Source organism: Trematomus bernacchii, unplaced genomic scaffold (assembly GCF_902827165.1).
Source record: "Trematomus bernacchii unplaced genomic scaffold, fTreBer1.1, whole genome shotgun sequence".
In the NCBI taxonomy this organism is placed as follows: domain Eukaryota; kingdom Metazoa; phylum Chordata; class Actinopteri; order Perciformes; family Nototheniidae; genus Trematomus; species Trematomus bernacchii.
In genome coordinates this window covers 580,386-588,908 of record NW_022987728.1, presented here as the reverse complement: position 1 = coordinate 588,908, position 8,523 = coordinate 580,386, and positions in this window count along the sequence as shown.

Sequence of the window (8,523 nt, the reverse complement as noted above, 5' to 3'; positions counted from 1 at the left end):
TTAAAGTAGAAACACTACAATTTCATGATAAAATAAGAATATGAAATGACAGGCTTCCAGAGACCAAAATAACCTCTTTAAACGTCTGATCCGGTCCAACAAAGAACCCAAAATGAAAGGTGTTTTATGGTATAAAAACAACAAAAAGCTTTTTAATCTTCACATTAGAGATTTTTTAACCAGTGAATATTTAGCATTTCTTGCTTGTCAACACTGTTAAAGGATTTTGACAATAATAGGGGAACATTCAAGTAGCAGTTCACCAACAACCATGCAAAAAATCTGTTGCAATCATTAACCTTATTTACATATTTTCCCATCATGACATCAACATATCCACTGTGACAAGGGCATATCGTAATTTTAATTTGTCAAGTGGAATGAGCAGCGGAGTCACACAGAAGAAAAGATGAACCCTCCCTCTGGGTTCCTACTGTTTCCACAAGCAGGCACACACTCATGACCACACACACACACACACACACACACACATACACACACACACACACACACACACACACACACACACACACACACACACACACACACACACACACACACACACACACACACACACACACACACACACACACACACACACACACACACACACACACACACCGTGAAGGTAAACAGCTGTGTGTTATGAAGAGATAAGCAGGTCAAGGGTCAAAAACACTGCTGGATTAGACACACACGCATTATGTGAGAAAAATACACACAATAAGAGGAAATGTATTTACACACAAACACCAATACAAGCAAAGGACTCGTCTGGTAGAGCTGTGGTCTGTGAGTGTATGTATGTGTGTGTGTATGCGTGCGTGCGTGCGTGCGTGCGTGCGTGCGTGCGTGCGTGCGTGCGTGCGTGCGTGCGTGCGTGCGTGTGTGCGTGTGTATAACTCAACACCTGAACACAGAGATGGAATGAAAAGTGGATTTGGGCCAATGGATTTCAAAATCAAACACAGATGAACAATTGTTATTAGATACACACACTAAAATAACACTCTTATGCAACACACACGCCCTGGAACACACACAAAGAAGCTTCTGTGCACACTGAAAGTTCACAGCGATCTGTATTGACATGTGGAGATGCTGAGTGACAAATGAGACAACAAAAGCATCAGGGAAGAAAGAAAAAGGACAATAAAACACAAGAAATACAACAACAGTCAGTCAGCGAGGCAGTCAGTCAGCAACAAAGAGTTCTGAGGACAAGGAAGTAAGTTCTCATTCATGGGATTTTCTTAGGATATTGGCAAGCGTTGTAGGAGGTTTTAAAAATGTCTAAAACATTTCTTAAAGGTCACTCTCACAAATCACTTGTCAAAACAGACAAAATGTCAGAGACACAAAGGATGAAGGAGGGATTATAAAGGAATGACTGTGGAAAAACCAGAAAAGCAACCAAGAGCTTGTCCAGAAAACGATGCTAAGCTAACTTTAGCCTCTATCTTTATTTCAAACTTGAAACCCATCGAGTTTAATGATCTTTTCTGCTGGTTAGAGTGGCTAGTTCATGATTTATCTACTAAATATCACCTGATTAACACCTTCTATTCATATGCATTATATGTTTCAAATTGTCATGTAAAAACAAGAAAATAGGCAATAATTCCCCCGAAAAACAAGATAATATACTTTCTTAAAGGCTGCAAAAGTGTTAACTCCAGCTTATTACGCCTACCACTCTTAGATTGCATAATTTATTTGGCTTTTGAAGTCATTAAATGTAATTATATCTCTGCCACACTGATGCCAATATTGCTATTTTATCATACATCCCACCAGAGAGTAACTTTTGTTCAAGCATTCCCGTTAAAATGCGACACAAACAGCGATCTGGAAACCGTAAAATGTGTGAACAGTAAATTCACACTGAAGCGAGAGAAGAGATAGAAAAAGTAATGAAAGCAAAGTATCATTGTGGGTCATTTGTTCTGCTTTTACTGCAGCAACAAGCGGGTAGAAACAGCCTTTAAAGAGATTATATTGAACATAATTAATTAGCCGTAAAATGTCAATGCACTCTGGTGTGTGTGTGTGTCTTTGTGAGGCTTAATTTCAAACGCCTCCCTGCTTCTAAACCCACATTTGAACACACTGACTTTTCACTGAGCTGCAGAGATAATTTGTAGAAATGGCTGCTTCTCCTATCACATCACAGCGTGCTGCCATGAATGAAATCATGTTCCTCCGTGTGAGTTTTACAGAGTTAAACAGAAAGAGAGAAATCGGAAAATCGGTCCCAAGAAGTAAAACTAATATTCAATATTTGCCTCTACGTGCTCTGGTTTTAAAGCTTCACCTACAGGCCACACACACATCTACACACACACTCTCTGAGGCATTATGCGCACCTTCATGAATAATAAACAAACTTGGAAAACAACCTCTGGTCTCACACACACACACATTGTTTATTTGTCATATTCATATCCCGGTAAACACACATTTCATCAACTCCAGTACACACTCACACCTTTAAGCTAATCACACCCCGATCTCTCCCACACACACTTTCCCGTTATTCCACTCTTTATGTAAATGTGTTCCTAAGAAGGCTGTACAGCAAAGGTTTCTTCTCATTATAGCGTAAAGAATCTTGTTAGCTGCTAATCTGATTGCATTCTGCCTCAAATAGGCCAAAAAAACGAATCGATCCATAAATATCTTTCCTTCTCGGTCTGTTTTGCTTTTATTTGTGTCGAGGGGTTCCAACTAACGAGAGCTTTTTTGAGGAGATCTGAAGGGGGCACAGCGTGTGTCACTTAATGTACTCGACACTTTCTGAAGCAGACACACACTTAGCATTAATTAGCTCAAACAAAAATGTCCCTTAAATGGACATTGATTATAACATTTGCCATTTAATTTGTGATTGCTATTGACACAGCAAATTGTGAAATGAATGGCTGCCACTTCAGAAAATAACAGACACGCTGCAACATCAAACTTTCTCAAAGAGTGTTTAACAAAATTCCTACATTGATTTAAAATATATAATGCTCTGTCCACTTGTGTGTGAGTGAATGCTAGGAAATTGCTATCACCCCACACATCTTAAACGATATTGACACACAAACAGCAGACCAGTTCTGGATGCATATGTATTCAATTCCACAAAAAAAGCAATCAGATGCCGAGAAATGCAACACACACACGCTTCACTCTCTTTGTTCACACACACTCAGACACATTTAGAGTCAACAGTACACTCTGAATACAAGTGTTAGCCTGGGGATGATCAGTCCAGCTGCTGTTTGCATGGCTCAAGACGCTGTCAATATATCGACCAGACACGTGAACAAGCTGAGATAAATGAGCTGCATTCTCCATTACAGCAGAGAGAGGGAATGAAAGCAGAGAGTCAAGTATGATATGCCGCAGCACAGCAAAGCGATCTGGTCTCCGTTTCATCACGGCGAAGAATGAAAAAAAGATTATCTTCTAAAATCGTTTGGGTGGAGAACTCAAGTGTTGCATCACTTCGACAACCCTATTTCAAGTTTCAATTGTTTAAAAAGTAGACAGATAATATTCTGGGTTGTGGTGAGCTGCAATAATCAGAGACAAAGAGGTCTTTATCACCCTGGGAGACAAAGACCATCAAAGAGAATTGGCCAATTGAAAGTAAAGGAAGATTGAGCAGAGGGTTGTCTGACTGTCTGAGGACGCCTAGTGGACAAAAAAGGAATCACCTGTTTTGCAGCATATAGACCTTCAATCAATCAATCAATGTTTATTTATATAGCCCAATATATGACAATACGACACCCTCTATCTTTGGACCCTCACATCGTACAAGGAAACACTTCCAAATAAACCCCACAGTTTAAAGGGGAACATGGGAGAAACCTCAGGGAGAGCAACAGAGGAGGGATCCCTCTCCCAGGACGGACAGACGTGCAATAGATGCCATGTGTAAATTGAAAAGATAATACATTTACAACATAAGTAGTCCAAATGTTTGGAAATGCATGTGTCTATAATAAGAAGATGAGTCCAGGAGGATGTCAACAATCCTGTGGGAGCCATCAGGGAAGTAGTATGATGAGATGTTCTTCTTTATGTTTCATCACAACAGTTAATGGATATGCCATTAAGGCCATTATAATGCTTCTTGAGTCCCATCAAAGGGCTTTTACAAGACAGCATTCACCCATTTGCACATACAGAGGCCTAGGCTCCTTGCAATGCCATCTGGGACAATTTGTGGTTAAGCATCTCTTTATTACATGTCATTTTGCTGGTGCTTTTATCCAAAGTGACTTCATAATCTTCAATACCGCAGACATGCCTACGGGACCAATACTCGGGTTAAGTATCTTTAAAAAGGGCACTATAACAAGATGACTGGTAGGGATCAAGCCCCAAGAAGTACGCCGGACATTGAAGGAATTTTTCGTAGTGGCCAAATGGTAATCCAACCTGCATTACTTATCGCATTGATTGATTGATTGGGAAAGATACGAGATCACCATAAATATATATTTTTTTTTAAGCTGAGCTAACACTATAGTCACTTTATATATTATTATATATTAAAAGTTGTTGCTTGAATTGTCAAAATGACACATATACTGTCTAGTATGTGTGATTGCACCGTCGGGAATGCTTGGAATTTCGCTGTACTCTGTGTCGTGACAATAAAAGGAATCTAATCTAATCTAATCTAATCTACATTTGACTAGCCCTTGTTTTAGGTTTTAAGGGTTGTATCATGCACTAAAAGCTCAATCTTTGTGTCCTTTGCTGTGAAGCGCTTCGAGATTTGTCTTGGCAGATGAGAAGCGCTATATAAATTAAATGTATTAAATTAATTTATTAAATTAAATCTTTAAGCGCTTTATATATCAAAGTTATTTTCAGGCTTAAGGAAACACAAGTGTGAATGCTCTATGTCAGCGGCTCCCAACCTTTTTCAACTCAGGGCCCACTTAAGAATCTAAAAAGATTTGCGGCCCACATTCAACCATAAACAATACGGAGGCTAAATAAAGTTCTCAGAGTACTTTTTATTTTAATTAGAAAAGGAGCTGGCAATCAGTAACAAACAGACATTTGTATTGGTGGCGTGTGGTGCAGTGGGTTGTGCGTTGGTGTTTGGATCAGGTGGTCACAGGTTCAAACCCCACTGCAGTCAGCATGTCGTTGTGTCCCTGGGCAAGACACTTCATTGCCCACAGTATTGAGTATGTAAGTCACTTTGCATAAAAGCGTCTAACAAGTGACATGTATTACACGGTTTAGATGAATACTCGATTCTGATTGGTCAATTTAGAACATGTGACACATTGTTAATCCAGTAAAAAAAAAAACTGTCAAGGGCTGTAATGGCCGTTGCTAAGGAGGATCAAGAAAGAGAAAGGAAAAGGGGTTTTTAAAAAAAATCGTAATAATGAAATGTTTCTACACAAATCATGTTTTGCAAATTATTTGGTGGCCCACTTGCAATGCCTTTGAGGACCACTAGGGGGCCCACAGGTTGGGAACTGCTGCTCTATGGGCCCAAGACCCCCGATGATTTTAGTATTTTGGCTTCATGCGCCACTAAAAAACGTCCAGTTTGCTTTAAACATCCAAACTACTGACCCTTTTGATTGGTACGTTCCTATTTACCTAACCTTAGCCACCAAGGACACTTCAAAATGTTGACTTACCACCAAAACACTCTACCTTCTGAGCTACAGCCATCCTTTAAAAGCCAAGGTGAAACACAATTTCTTAGCACTGTGTCCCAGGCAGCCTTGACATGACAAAGATCTTGCTATCGGATATTAAATCCCAAGACCTTTTTCCTAATAAAAAAAAGAGCGTGATGTACATTCGATTCCACGACCTCTAAAGAGCAACTAATGTTTTGCAACACCTTAAATCATTTATGGTTTTATGATTTCCTCGTGTACTGAAGAGCAAAAGGAGCATTAGCATTTGAGAAATGACTCAATCATGATGATGCTGTTCTGAGTGAAAGTGTTGGGGAGAGAAATATGGAAATTGGCAGTGGCTGTGATTCATCAGCACCGGAGGCAGCTGTCTGCAGAAGGTACAGACTATTCAAGAATTTGGAAATGTTTGTGTTAAAAACTTGGCTCCGTGTGCTGCTGTGATGACGGGGGGAGAGTGGATGCTTTCCAATAAAGTGTTAGGGAATTGTATATCTCAGTCAGGTTGAAAGTGAACAATAACAATGCCTTCCTGACGTCTTTGACACAGTTGGAAGCAAAATGATTATTCAAAGTACGTGACAAACCTTCATTTGTGATCACTTAGTGGAGGAAAGAACGGTAGCAATGTTTGATGTTTAAGTATAGATGTCAGTTTTACTCCATCATTAAAGCACTGAAGTTACACAGGTGCATTTAAGACACAATTTCATGACTCACACTTCTAAACACTTATCTAAAATTATGATTAAATACTTGTCATACTTACAAAAGAGAGTTAAGTGCTGCCTGCCCAAGAACTTATCTGGATGTCGAACCTTTTAAAATGCTACTGTCAGCATGCAAAACATTTCCAAGATCACAGTATGTGTAGCATGTAGCAATTTGTGGAGTGTTGTCTTATTTGATTGTGTTAGCATGCTAATATTGGCTAATTGGAAACTAAATATAATACACTAAAACAGGAGAATTCAGGTATATTTTGGATTATTTTGACATTAATCCAATTCATCTTTACAGGGCTAGTTAATTCATCTATTTATGTATTCAAATTGTTGATGGTGCCATTATAACTAACAACTTTCAATGGTCAAAATATGATTATAATTCATCCAATTTCCCTTGGGGATAAATAAAGTATTTCCTATTCTGATTCTGATTGGATAGCAAAGTAGAGAAAACAATATTTCGATTAGGAGAAAGTTTACTTTAAATTTGTGGGATGTTCTGAGATATCTCAATAACTGAAACTTGTTCTTTGAGTCTAAAAACAGGATTAATTGAACCACCATTTAGAAATCTCAACTCAAACCTTTTGGACTGGTTGGATTAGATCCAGAAGTGTACCAATGTTTGTTTTATTAAAGGTCGCTTTAAACAATAACATGCTGCGTGACAGCTCTGTGATTATAGTTATTAGCCATTAAGCAGGGATGACTCGTCACATTTCATCATGCGTCACCAGTCAAACACTGAGCTTTATTGACTTTATATTTAATACACGATTATAAGAGGAATGTGTTGTAAGAAAGGAGGATTCAGTGCTTGAATGAATCACACACTACTTTATTTAGACTTCAAATCACACACACATACAGAGGGGACCTGCCCCAATCACTGCACCTCAATCAATATCCTCCGCTCCGTCCATCTGATTGAGAGGATGAGAAGGTTTCATGTGATTGCATCAGATAATCAGATTCATTACAACCATCCAGCTGCTGCATATCTGCAACAATCAACCTCTCAGCACCATCACAGCTCCACCTGTCAATCTACGCTTCCCCTCACTTTACATACCCAGACTTTTCATTTTTCAGTCTATAATCTTGACTAAAATGGCTTAAACTCACAATGTACATTTTACACTTGTATTTAATTTAATATTCCATTCCTCACACACTTAATGTTTTTAATATCCTGCTTTAGTGCATCTTATCTTGTCTTAAAGGGGACCTCTCATGCAAAATGCACTTTTTGATGTCTTTTATACATAAATATGTGTCCCCGGTGTGTCAGGGAACTCACGCAGCGTCAGAAGATAAAACCCTCCGTACCCAAATCTTTTAAAAACGGGGCTACAACGAGCCGATATAGATTTGCTGCCGATATGACGTCAAATCGGCGGCGGACCCACAGAAAGTTGCTATCAGAAACAATGCCTGACGTGTTTTGGACGTAATCTCGTTTTTGTTTACATTAGCAAGCCTCGCTAACACTCAGAGCTAACCTGTACCGGAGAGCACATGTGTTTAAGAAGCAGGAAATAAAAAAAAGAACTCACCTTGTGATGAACCCGCAAGAGAAAAAGCATTTGAGCTCCATACTGTTTCAGAAATAATCCTTGATGTGGTTTAGAACAGGATGGCGTTTTATCACAGCAGAATTTCAATTTATCTCCGGTAGAATTCTGATCAGGCATTAGCTCCGCCTCCTCTTTTTTAAGGACCCAAAATCTGCGTTTCTCTAACAGGGCTTCAAAAGAGGGGTATGAGCAGTATGAGGCATGGCTACAATGGGTGAACTGTTTGGTATTTTAAGCAAAAAAACTTCACAGACATGTTTTGTATAGGTATGGCCCTACATTACAACATATTTTTCCAATATAGCATAATAGGTCCACTTTAAATTTGATGAAACATGCATGGGATTCATGACCTGACTTCCTTAGTTTCACCTTAATTGAACTACAGGTGCATTCAATTTGGGGTCCTGGGTGGTGCTTTTCCAACTCTGCCAGCCTTAAAATAAGAAATTGATGTATGTAGTTTTTGCTCCAGAATCCAGCGCTTTTGGATAAAGTTTGGTTTAAATGTTCTTTTGAACTCTCTATCAAAGAATAATGACG